Source organism: Schistocerca nitens, chromosome 1 (assembly GCF_023898315.1).
Source record: "Schistocerca nitens isolate TAMUIC-IGC-003100 chromosome 1, iqSchNite1.1, whole genome shotgun sequence".
In the NCBI taxonomy this organism is placed as follows: Eukaryota; Metazoa; Arthropoda; class Insecta; order Orthoptera; family Acrididae; genus Schistocerca; species Schistocerca nitens.
In genome coordinates, this window is record NC_064614.1 from 1,277,309,913 (window position 1) to 1,277,324,644 (window position 14,732).

Here is a 14,732-nt window from a genome sequence, read left to right on the forward strand (position 1 = left end):
CGGAAACGATAGGATTTTCTTTTGGGAGTCGAGTATCTCTTGTCCGATGCATTATTTCTCCTTTACTATATCCCTCGCTCCCTCACATTGACGAATTAACACACAATTTGCGTCCATATGAAATACTCTGGATTCCCTGCATTGTCCTTCTAAATCGAGATACATTGCTACGGAAACGATAGGATTTTCTTTGGGGTTTTGAGTATCTCTTTTTCGATGCATTATTCCTCCTTTACTGCATCCCTCGCTCCCTCACATTGACGAATTAACACACAATTTGCATCCATATGAAATACTCTGGATTCCCTGCATTGTCCTTCTAAATCGAGATACGTTTCTACGGAAACGATAGGATTTTCTTTGTGGTTCCGAGTATTTTTTTTCCGATGCATTATTCCTCCTTTACTGCATCCCTCGCTCCCTCACATTGACGAATTAACACACGATTTGCGTCCATATGAAATACTCTGGATTCCCTGCATTGTCCTTCTAAATCAAGATACGTTTCTACGGAAACGATAGGATTTTCTTTGGGGTTCCGAGTATCTCTTTTCCGATGCATTATTCCTCCATTACTTCATCCCGCGCTCCCTCACATTGACGAATTAACACACAATTTGCGTCCATATGAGATACTCTGGATTCCGTGCATTGTCCTTCTAAATCGAGATACGTTTCTACGGAAACGATAGGATTTCCCTTGGGGTTCCGAGTATCTCTTTTCCGATGCATTATTCCTGCTTTACTGTATCCCTCGCTCCCTCATATTGCCGAATTAACACACAATTTGCGTCCATATGAAATACTCTGGGTTCCCTGCATTATCTTTCTAAAACGGGTTACGTTTCTACGGAAACTATAGGATTTTCTTTTGGGAGTCGAGTATCTCTTTTCCGACGAATTATTCCTCCTTTACTGCATCACTCGCTCCCTCACATTGACGAATTAACACACAATTTGCGTCCATATGAAATACTCTGGATTCCCTGCATTGTCCTTCTAAATCGAGATACATTGCTACGGAAACGATAGGATTTTCTTTGGGTTTTGAGTATCTCTTTTCCGATGCATTATTCCTCCTTTACTGCATCCCTCGCTCCCTCACATTGACGAATTAACACACAATTTGCGTGCATATGAAATACTCTGGATTCCCTGCATTGTCCTTCTAAATCGAGATACGTTTCTACGGAAACGATAGGATTTTCTTTGGGGTTCCGAGTATCTCTTTTCCGATGCATTATTCCTCCTTTCCTGCATCCCTCGCTCCCTCACATTGCCGAATTAACACACAATTTGCGTCCATATGAAATACTCTGGGTTCCCTGCATTATCTTTCTAAAACGAGATACGTTTCTACGGAAACGATAGGATTTTCTTTTGGGAGTCGAGTATCTCTTTTCCGATGCATTATTTCTCCTTTACTATATCCCTCGCTCCCTCACGTTGACGAAATAACACACAATTTGCGTCCATATGAAATACTCTGGATTCCGTGCATTGTCATTCTAAAACGAGATACGTTTCTACGGAAACGATTGGCTTTTCTTTGGGGTTCCGAGTATCTCTTTTCCGATGCATTATTTCTCCTTTACTGCATCCCTCGCTCCCTCACATTGACGAATTAACACACGAGTTGCGTCCATATGAAATACTCTGGATTCCCTGCATTGTCCTTCTAAATCGAGATACGTTTCTACGGAAACGATAGGATTTTCTTTGGGGTTCCGAGTATTTTTTTTCCGATGCATTATTCCTCATTTACTGCATCCCTCGCTCCCTCACATTGACAAATTAACACACGATTTGCGTCCATATGAAATATTCTGGATTCCCTGCATTGTCCTTCTAAATCGAGATACGTTTCTACGGAAACGATAGGATTTTCTTTGGGGTTCCGAGTATCTCTTTTCCGATGCATTATTCCTCCATTACTTCATCCCGCGCTCCCTCACATTGACGAATTAACACACAATTTGCGTCCATATGAGATACTCTGGATTCCGTGCATTGTCCTTCTACATCGAGATACGTTTCTACGGAAACGATAGGATTTTCTTTGGGGTTCCGAGTATCTCTTTTCCGATGCATTATTCCTCCTTTACTGCATCCCTCGCTCCCTCACATTGACGAATTAACACACAATTTGCGTCCATATGAAATACTCTGGATTCCCTGCATTGTCAATCTAAAACGAGATACGTTTCTACGGAAACGATAGGCTTTTCTTTGGGGTTCCGAGTATCTCTTTTCCGATGCATTATTCCTCCTTTATTGCATCCCTCGCTGCCTAACATTGCCGAATTAACACACAATATGCGTCCATATGAAATACTCTGGGTTCACTGCATTATCCTTCTAAAACGAGATACGTTTCTACGGAAACGATAGGATTTTCTTTTGGGAGTCGAGTATCTCTTTTCCGATGCATTATTCCTCCTTTACTGCATCCCTCGCTCCCTCACATTGACGAATTAACACACGATTTGCGTCCATATGAAATACTCTGGATTCCCTGCATTGTCCTTCTAAATCGAGATACGTTTCTACGGAAACGATAGGATTTTCTTTGGGGTTCCGAGTATCTCTTTTCTGATGCATTATTCCTCCATTACTTCATCCCGCGCTCCCTCACATTGACGAATTAACACACAATTTGCGTCCATTTGAAATACTCTGGATTCCGTGCATTGTCCTTCTAAATCGAGATCCGTTTCTACGGAAACGATAGGATTTTCTTTGGGGTTCCGAGTATCTCTTTTCCGATGCATTATTCCTCCTTTACTGCATCCCTCGCTCCCTCACATTGACGAATTAACACACAATTTGCGTGCATATGAAATACTCTAAATTCCCTGCATTGTCATTCTAAAACGAGATACGTTTCTACGGAAACGATAGGCTTTTCTTTGGGGTTCCGAGTATCTCTTTTCCGATGCATTATTCCTCCTTTATTGCATCCCTCGCTGCCTAACATTGCCGAATTAACACACAATATGCGTCCTTTTGAAATACTCTGGGTTCACTGCATTATCCTTCTAAAACGAGATACGTTTCTACGGAAACGATAGGATTTTCTGTTGGGAGTCGAGTATCTCTTTTCCGATGCATTATTCCTCCTTTACTGCATCCCTCGCTCCCTCACATTGACGAATTAACACACAATTTGCGTCCATATGAAATACTCTGGATTCCCTGCATTGTCCTTCTAAATAGAGATACGTTCCTACGGAAACGACAGGATTTTCTTTGGGGTTCCGAGTATCTCTTTTCCGATGCATTATTCCTCCTTTACTGCATCCCTCGCTCCGTCACATTGACGAATTAACACACAGTTTGCGTCCATATGAAATACTCTGGATTCCCTGCATTGTCCTTCTAAATCGAGATACGTTTCTACGGAAACGATAGGATTTTCTTTGGGGTTCCGAGTATCTCTTATCCGATGCACTATTCCTCCTTTACTGCATCTCTCGCTCCCTCACATTGACGAATTAACACACAATTTGCGACCATATGAAATACTGTGGATTCCATGATTTGACATTCTAAATCGAGATACGTTTCTACGGAAACGATAGTATTTTCTTTGGGGTTCCGAGTTTATCTTTTCCGATGCATTATTCCTCCTTTACTGCATCCCTCGCTCCCTCACATTGACGAATTAACACACAATTTGCGTCCATATGAAATACTCTGGATTCCCTGCATTGTCCTTCTAAATCGAGATACGTTTCTACGGAAACTATAGGATTTTCTTTGGGGTTCCGAGTATTTTTTTTCCGATGCATTATTCATCCTTTACTGCATCCCTCGCTCCCTCACATTGCCGAATTAACACACAATTTGCGTCCATATGAAATACTCTGGATTCCCTGCATTGTCCTTCTAAATCGAGATACATTGCTACGGAAACGATAGGATTTTCTTTGGGGTTTTGAGTATCACTTTTCCGATGCATTATTCCTCCTTTACTGCATCCCTCGCTCCCTCACATTGACGAATTAACACACAAATTGCGTCCATATGAAATACTCTGCATTCCCTGCATTGTCCTTCTAAATCGAGGTACGTTTCTACGGAAACGATAGGATTTTCTTTGGGGTTCCGAGTATTTTTTTTCCGATGCATTATTCTTCCTTTACTGCATCCCTCGCTCCCTCACATTGCCGAATTAACACACAATTTGCGTCCATATGAAATACTCTGGGTTCCCTGCATTATCTTTCTAAAACGAGATACGTTTCTACGGAAACGATAGGATTTTCTTTTGGGAGTCGAGTATCTCTTTTCCGATGCATTATTTCTCCTTTACTATATCCCTCGCTCCCTCACGTTGACGAAATAACACACAATTTGCGTCCATATGAAATACTCTGGATTCCGTGCATTGTCATTCTAAAACGAGATACGTTTCTACGGAAACGATTGGCTTTTCTTTGGGGTTCCGAGTATCTCTTTTCCGATGCATTATTTCTCCTTTACTGCATCCCTCGCTCCCTCACATTGACGAATTAACACACGAGTTGCGTCCATATGAAATACTCTGGATTCCCTGCATTGTCCTTCTAAATCGAGATACGTTTCTACGGAAACGATAGGATTTTCTTTGGGGTTCCGAGTATTTTTTTTCCGATGCATTATTCCTCATTTACTGCATCCCTCGCTCCCTCACATTGACAAATTAACACACGATTTGCGTCCATATGAAATATTCTGGATTCCCTGCATTGTCCTTCTAAATCGAGATACGTTTCTACGGAAACGATAGGATTTTCTTTGGGGTTCCGAGTATCTCTTTTCCGATGCATTATTCCTCCATTACTTCATCCCGCGCTCCCTCACATTGACGAATTAACACACAATTTGCGTCCATATGAGATACTCTGGATTCCGTGCATTGTCCTTCTACATCGAGATACGTTTCTACGGAAACGATAGAATTTTCTTTGGGGTTCCGAGTATCTCTTTTCCGATGCATTATTCCTCCTTTACTGCATCCCTCGCTCCCTCACATTGACGAATTAACACACAATTTGCGTCCATATGAAATACTCTGGATTCCCTGCATTGTCAATCTAAAACGAGATACGTTTCTACGGAAACGATAGGCTTTTCTTTGGGGTTCCGAGTATCTCTTTTCCGATGCATTATTCCTCCTTTATTGCATCCCTCGCTGCCTAACATTGCCGAATTAACACACAATATGCGTCCATATGAAATACTCTGGGTTCACTGCATTATCCTTCTAAAACGAGATACGTTTCTACGGAAACGATAGGATTTTCTTTTGGGAGTCGAGTATCTCTTTTCCGATGCATTATTCCTCCTTTACTGCATCCCTCGCTCCCTCACATTGACGAATTAACACACGATTTGCGTCCATATGAAATACTCTGGATTCCCTGCATTGTCCTTCTAAATCGAGATACGTTTCTACGGAAACGATAGGATTTTCTTTGGGGTTCCGAGTATCTCTTTTCTGATGCATTATTCCTCCATTACTTCATCCCGCGCTCCCTCACATTGACGAATTAACACACAATTTGCGTCCATTTGAAATACTCTGGATTCCGTGCATTGTCCTTCTAAATCGAGATCCGTTTCTACGGAAACGATAGGATTTTCTTTGGGGTTCCGAGTATCTCTTTTCCGATGCATTATTCCTCCTTTACTGCATCCCTCGCTCCCTCACATTGACGAATTAACACACAATTTGCGTGCATATGAAATACTCTAAATTCCCTGCATTGTCATTCTAAAACGAGATACGTTTCTACGGAAACGATAGGCTTTTCTTTGGGGTTCCGAGTATCTCTTTTCCGATGCATTATTCCTCCTTTATTGCATCCCTCGCTGCCTAACATTGCCGAATTAACACACAATATGCGTCCTTATGAAATACTCTGGGTTCACTGCATTATCCTTCTAAAACGAGATACGTTTCTACGGAAACGATAGGATTTTCTGTTGGGAGTCGAGTATCTCTTTTCCGATGCATTATTCCTCCTTTACTGCATCCCTCGCTCCCTCACATTGACGAATTAACACACAATTTGCGTCCATATGAAATACTCTGGATTCCCTGCATTGTCCTTCTAAATAGAGATACGTTCCTACGGAAACGACAGGATTTTCTTTGGGGTTCCGAGTATCTCTTTTCCGATGCATTATTCCTCCTTTACTGCATCCCTCGCTCCGTCACATTGACGAATTAACACACAGTTTGCGTCCATATGAAATACTCTGGATTCCCTGCATTGTCCTTCTAAATCGAGATACGTTTCTACGGAAACGATAGGATTTTCTTTGGGGTTCCGAGTATCTCTTATCCGATGCACTATTCCTCCTTTACTGCATCTCTCGCTCCCTCACATTGACGAATTAACACACAATTTGCGACCATATGAAATACTGTGGATTCCATGATTTGACATTCTAAATCGAGATACGTTTCTACGGAAACGATAGTATTTTCTTTGGGGTTCCGAGTTTATCTTTTCCGATGCATTATTCCTCCTTTACTGCATCCCTCGCTCCCTCACATTGACGAATTAACACACAATTTGCGTCCATATGAAATACTCTGGATTCCCTGCATTGTCCTTCTAAATCGAGATACGTTTCTACGGAAACTATAGGATTTTCTTTGGGGTTCCGTGTATTTTTTTTCCGATGCATTATTCCTCCTTTACTGCATCCCTCGCTCCCTCACATTGCCGAATTAACACACAATTTGCGTCCATATGAAATCCTCTGGATTCTCTGCATTGTCCTTCTAAATCGAGATACATTGCTACGGAAACGATAGGATTTTCTTTGGGGTTTTGAGTATCACTTTTCCGATGCATTATTCCTCCTTTACTGCATCCCTCGCTCCCTCACATTGACGAATTAACACACAATTTGCGTCCATATGAAATACTCTGCATTCCCTGCATTGTCCTTCTAAATCGAGGTACGTTTCTACGGAAACGATAGGATTTTCTTTGGGGTTCCGAGTATTTTTTTTCCGATGCATTATTCTTCCTTTACTGCATCCCTCGCTCCCTCACATTGCCGAATTAACACACAATTTGCGTCCATATGAAATACTCTGGGTTCCCTGCATTATCTTTCTAAAACGAGATACGTTTCTACGGAAACGATAGGATTTTCTTTTGGGAGTCGAGTATCTCTTTTCCGATGCATTATTCCTCCTTTACTGCATCCCTCGCTCCCTCACATTGACGAATTAACACACAATTTGCGTCCATATGAAATACTCTGGATTCCCTGCATTGTCCTTCTAAATCGAGATACATTGCTACGGAAACGATAGGATTTTCTTTGGGGTTTTGAGTATCTCTTTTCCGATGCATTATTCCTCCTTTACTGCATCCCTCGCTCCCTCACATTGACGAATTAACACACAATTTGCGTCCATATGAAATACTCTGAATTCCCTGCATTGTCCTTCTAAATCGAATACGTTTCTCCGGAAACGAAAGGATTTTCTTTTGGGAGTCGAGTATCTCTTTTCCGATGCATTATTTCTCCTTTACTCTATCCCTCGCTCCCTCACGTTGACGAAATAACACACAATTTGCGTCCATATGAAATACTCTGGATTCCGTGCATTGTCATTCTAAAACGAGATACGTTTCTACGGAAACGATTGGCTTTTCTTTGGGGTTCCGAGTATCTCTTTTCCGATGCATTATTTCTCCTTTACTGCATCCCTCGCTCCCTCACATTGACGAATTAACACACGAGTTGCGTCAATATGAAATACTCTGGATTCCCTGCATTGTCCTTCTAAATCGAGATACGTTTCTACGGAAACGATAGGATTTTCTTTGGGGTTCCGAGTATTTTTTTTCCGATGCATTATTCCTCATTTACTGCATCCCTCGCTCCCTCACATTGACAAATTAACACACGATTTGCGTCCATATGAAATATTCTGGATTCCCTGCATTGTCCTTCTAAATCGAGATACGTTTCTACGGAAACGATAGGATTTTCTTTGGGGTTCCGAGTATCTCTTTTCCGATGCATTATTCCTCCATTACTTCATCCCGCGCTCCCTCACATTGACGAATTAACACACAATTTGCGTCCATATGAGATACTCTGGATTCCGTGCATTGTCCTTCTACATCGAGATACGTTTCTACGGAAACGATAGGATTTTCTTTGGGGTTCCGAGTATCTCTTTTCCGATGCATTATTCCTCCTTTACTGCATCCCTCGCTCCCTCACATTGACGAATTAACACACAATTTGCGTCCATATGAAATACTCTGGATTCCCTGCATTGTCAATCTAAAACGAGATACGTTTCTACGGAAACGATAGGCTTTTCTTTGGGGTTCCGAGTATCTCTTTTCCGATGCATTATTAATCCTTTATTGCATCCCTCGCTGCCTAACATTGCCGAATTAACACACAATATGCGTCCATATGAAATACTCTGGGTTCACTGCATTATCCTTCTAAAACGAGATACGTTTCTACGGAAACGATAGGATTTTCTTTTGGGAGTCGAGTATCTCTTTTCCGATGCATTATTCCTCCTTTACTGCATCCCTCGCTCCCTCACATTGACGAATTAACACACGATTTGCGTCCATATGAAATACTCTGGATTCCCTGCATTGTCCTTCTAAATCGAGATACGTTTCTACGGAAACGATAGGATTTTCTTTGGGGTTCCGAGTATCTCTTTTCTGATGCATTATTCCTCCATTACTTCATCCCGCGCTCCCTCACATTGACGAATTAACACACAATTTGCGTCCATTTGAAATACTCTGGATTCCGTGCATTGTCCTTCTAAATCGAGATCCGTTTCTACGGAAACGATAGGATTTTCTTTGGGGTTCCGAGTATCTCTTTTCCGATGCATTATTCCTCCTTTACTGCATCCCTCGCTCCCTCACATTGACGAATTAACACACAATTTGCGTGCATATGAAATACTCTAAATTCCCTGCATTGTCATTCTAAAACGAGATACGTTTCTACGGAAACGATAGGCTTTTCTTTGGGGTTCCGAGTATCTCTTTTGCGATGCATTATTCCTCCTTTATTGCATCCCTCGCTGCCTAACATTGCCGAATTAACACACAATATGCGTCCTTATGAAATACTCTGGGTTCACTGCATTATCCTTCTAAAACGAGATACGTTTCTACGGAAACGATAGGATTTTCTGTTGGGAGTCGAGTATCTCTTTTCCGATGCATTATTCCTCCTTTACTGCATCCCTCGCTCCCTCACATTGACGAATTAACACACAATTTGCGTCCATATGAAATACTCTGGATTCCCTGCATTGTCCTTCTAAATAGAGATACGTTCCTACGGAAACGACAGGATTTTCTTTGGGGTTCCGAGTATCTCTTTTCCGATGCATTATTCCTCCTTTACTGCATCCCTCGCTCCGTCACATTGACGAATTAACACACAGTTTGCGTCCATATGAAATACTCTGGATTCCCTGCATTGTCCTTCTAAATCGAGATACGTTTCTACGGAAACGATAGGATTTTCTTTGGGGTTCCGAGTATCTCTTATCCGATGCACTATTCCTCCTTTACTGCATCTCTCGCTCCCTCACATTGACGAATTAACACACAATTTGCGACCATATGAAATACTGTGGATTCCATGATTTGACATTCTAAATCGAGATACGTTTCTACGGAAACGATAGTATTTTCTTTGGGGTTCCGAGTTTATCTTTTCCGATGCATTATTCCTCCTTTACTGCATCCCTCGCTCCCTCACATTGACGAATTAACACACAATTTGCGTCCATATGAAATACTCTGGATTCCCTGCATTGTCCTTCTAAATCGAGATACGTTTCTACGGAAACTATAGGATTTTCTTTGGGGTTCCGAGTACTTTTTTTTCCGATGCATTATTCCTCCTTTACTGCATCCCTCGCTCCCTCACATTGCCGAATTAACACACAATTTGCGTCCATATGAAATACTCTGGATTCCCTGCATTGTCCTTCTAAATCGAGATACATTGCTACGGAAACGATAGGATTTTCTTTGGGGTTTTCAGTATCACTTTTCCGATGCATTATTCCTCCTTTACTGCATCCCTCGCTCCCTCACATTGACGAATTAACACACAATTTGCGTCCATATGAAATACTCTGAATTCCCTGCATTGTCCTTCTAAATCGAATACGTTTCTCCGGAAACGAAAGGATTTTGTTTGGGATTCCGAGTATCTCTTTTCCGATGCATTATTCCTCCTTTCCTGCATCCCTCGCTCCCTCACATTGTCGAATTAACACACAATTTGCGTCCATATGAAATACTCTGGGTTCCCTGCATTATCTTTCAAAAATGAGATACGTTTCTACGGAAACGATAGGATTTTCTTTTGGGAGTCGAGTATCTCTTTTCCGATGCATTATTTCTCCTTTACTGCATCCCTCGCTCCCTCACATTGACGAATTAACACACAATTGGCGTCCATATGAAATACTCTGGATTCCCTGCATTGTCCTTCTAAATCGAGATACATTGCTACGGAAACGATAGGATTTTCTTTGGGGTTTTGAGTATCTCTTTTCCGATGCATTATTCCTCCTTTACTGCATCCCACGCTCCCTCACACTGACGAATTAACACACAATTTGCGTCCATATGAAATACTCTGGATTCCCTGCATTGTCCTTCTAAATCGAGATACGTTTCTACGGAAACGATAGGCTTTTCTTTGGGGTTCCGAGTGTCTCTTTTCCGATGCATTATTCCTCCTTTATTGCATCCCTCGCTGCCTAACATTGCGAATTAACACACAATATGCGTCCATATGAAATACTCTGGGTTCACTGCATTATCTATCAAAAATGAGATACGTTTCTACGGAAACGATAGGATTTTCTTTTGGGAGTCGAGTATCTCTTTTCCGATGCATTATTTCTCCTTTACTGCATCCCTCGCTCCCTCACATTGACGAATTAACACACAATTGGCGTCCATATGAAATACTCTGGATTCCCTGCATTGTCCTTCTAAATCGAGATACATTGCTACGGAAACGATAGGATTTTCTTTGGGGTTTTGAGTATCTCTTTTCCGATGCATTATTCCTCCTTTACTGCATCCCACGCTCCCTCACACTGACGAATTAACACACAATTTGCGTCCATATGAAATACTCTGGATTCCCTGCATTATCTTTCTAAAACGAGATACGTTTCTACGGAAACGATAGGATTTTCTTTGGGGTTTTCAGTATCACTTTTCCGATGCATTATTCCTCCTTTACTGCATCCCTCGCTCCCTCACATTGACGAATTAACACACAATTTGCGTCCATATGAAATACTCTGCATTCCCTGCATTGTCCTTCTAAATCGAGGTACGTTTCTACGGAAACGATAGGATTTTCTTTGGGGTTCCGAGTATTTTTTTTCCGATGCATTATTCTTCCTTTACTGCATCCCTCGCTCCCTCACATTGCCGAATTAACACACAATTTGCGTCCATATGAAATACTCTGGGTTCCCTGCATTATCTTTCTAAAACGAGATACGTTTCTACGGAAACGATAGGATTTTCTTTTGGGAGTCGAGTATCTCTTTTCCGATGCATTATTCCTCCTTTACTGCATCCCTCGCTCCCTCACATTGACGAATTAACACACAATTTGCGTCCATATGAAATACTCTGGATTCCCTGCATTGTCCTTCTAAATCGAGATACATTGCTACGGAAACGATAGGATTTTCTTTGGGGTTTTGAGTATCTCTTTTCCGATGCATTATTCCTCCTTTACTGCATCCCTCGCTCCCTCACATTGACGAATTAACACACAATTTGCGTCCATATGAAATACTCTGAATTCCCTGCATTGTCCTTCTAAATCGAATACGTTTCTCCGGAAACGAAAGGATTTTGTTTGGGATTCCGAGTATCTCTTTTCCGATGCATTATTCCTCCTTTCCTGCATCCCTCGCTCCCTCACATTGTCGAATTAACACACAATTTGCGTCCATATGAAATACTCTGGGTTCCCTGCATTATCTTTCAAAAATGAGATACGTTTCTACGGAAACGATAGGATTTTCTTTTGGGAGTCGAGTATCTCTTTTCCGATGCATTATTTCTCCTTTACTGCATCCCTCGCTCCCTCACATTGACGAATTAACACACAATTGGCGTCCATATGAAATACTCTGGATTCCCTGCATTGTCCTTCTAAATCGAGATACATTGCTACGGAAACGATAGGATTTTCTTTGGGGTTTTGAGTATCTCTTTTCCGATGCATTATTCCTCCTTTACTGCATCCCACGCTCCCTCACACTGACGAATTAACACACAATTTGCGTCCATATGAAATACTCTGGATTCCCTGCATTGTCCTTCTAAATCGAGATACGTTTCTACGGAAACGATAGGCTTTTCTTTGGGGTTCCGAGTGTCTCTTTTCCGATGCATTATTCCTCCTTTATTGCATCCCTCGCTGCCTAACATTGCGAATTAACACACAATATGCGTCCATATGAAATACTCTGGGTTCACTGCATTATCCTTCTAAAACGAGATACGTTTCTACGGAAACGATAGGATTTTCTTTTGGGAGTCGAGTATCTCTTTTCCGATGCATTATTCCTCCTTTACTGCATCCCTCGCTCCCTCACATTGACGAATTAACACACAATTTGCGTCCATATGAAATACTCTGGATTCCCTGCATTGTCCTTCTAAATAGAGATACATTCCTACGGAAACGATAGGATTCTCTTTGGGGTTCAGAGTATCTCTTTTCCGATGCATTATTCCTCCATTACTGCATCCCTCGCTCCCTCACATTGACCAATTGACACACAATTTGCGTCCATATGAAATACTCTGGATTCCCTGCATTGTCCTTCTAAAGCGAGATACGTTTCTACGGAAACAATAGGATTTTCTTTGGGGTTCCGAGTATCTCTTTTCCGATGCATTATACCTCCTTTACTGCATCTCTCGCTCCCTCACATTGAAGAATTAACACACAATTTGTGACCATATGAAATACTGTGGATTCCTTGCATTGACCTTCTAAATCGAGATACCTTTCTACGGAAACGATAGTATTTTCTTTGGGGTTCCGAGTATCTCTTTTCCGATGCATTATTCCTCCTTTACTGCATCCCTCGCTCCCTCACATTGACGAAGTAACACACAATTTGCGTCCATATGAAATACTCTGGATTCTCTGCATTGTCCTTCTAAATCGAGATACGTTTCTACGGAAACGATAGGACTTCCTTTGGGGTTCCGAGTATCTCTTTTCCGATGCATTATTCCTCCTTTACTGTATCCCTCGCTCCCTCATATTGCCGAATTAACACACAATTTGCGTCCATATGAAATACTCTGGGTTCCCTGCATTATCTTTCTAAAACGAGATACGTTTCTACGGAAACGATAGGATTTTCTTTTGGGAGTCGAGTATCTCTTTTCCGATGCATTATTCCTCCTTTACTGCATCCCTCGCTCACTCACATTGACGATTTAACACACAATTTGTGTCCATATGAAATACTCTGGATTCCCTGCATTGTCCTTCTAAATCGAGGTACATTGCTACGGAAACGATAGGATTTTCTTTGGGGTTTTGAGTATCTCTTTTCTGATGCATTATTCCTCCTTTACTGCATCCCTCGCTCCCTCACATTGACGAAGTAACACACAATTTGCGTCCATATGAAATACTCTGGATTCCCTGCATTGTCCTTCTAAATCGAGATACGTTTCTACGGAAACGATAGGATTTTCTTTGGGGTTCCGAGTATTTTTTTTCCGATGCATTGATCCTCCTTTACTGCATCCCTCGCTCCCTAACATTGACGAATTAACACACGATTTGCGTCCATATGAAATACTCTGGATTCCCTGCATTGTCCTTCTAAGTCGGGATACGTTTCTACGGAAACGATAGGATTTTCTTTGGGGTTCCGAGTATCTCTTTTCCGATGCATTATTCCTCCATTACTTCATCCCGCGCTCCCTCACATTGACGAATGAACACACAATTTGCATCCATATGAAATACTCTGGATTCCGTGCATTGTCCTTCTAAATCGAGATACGTTTCTACGGAAACGATGGGATTTTCTTTGGGGTTACGAGTATCTCTTTTCCGATGCATTATTCCTCCTTTACTGCATCCCTCGCTCCCTCACATTGACGAATTAACACACATTTTGCGTCCATATGAAATACTCTGGATTCCCTGCATTGTCCTTCTAAATCGAGATACGTTTCTACGGAAACGATAGGATTTTCTTTGGGGTTCCGAGTATCTCTTTTCCGATGCATTATTCCTCCATTACTGCATCCCTCGCTGCCTAACATTGCCGAATTAACACACAATATGCGTCCATATGAAATACTCTGGGTTCACTGCATTATCCTTCTAAAACGAGATACGTTTCTACGGAAACGATAGGATTTTCTTTTGGGAGTCGAGTATCTCTTTTCCGATGCATTATTCCTCCTTTACTGCATCCCTCGCTCCCTCACATTGACGAATTAACACACAATTTGCGTCCATATGAAATACTCTGGATTCCCTGCATTGTCCTTCTAGATAGAGATACGTTCCTACGGAAACGATAGGATTTTCTATGGGGTTCCGAGTATCTCTTTTCCGATGAATTATTCCTCCTTTACTGCATCCCTCGCTCCCTCACATTGACGAATTAACACACAATTTGCGTCCAT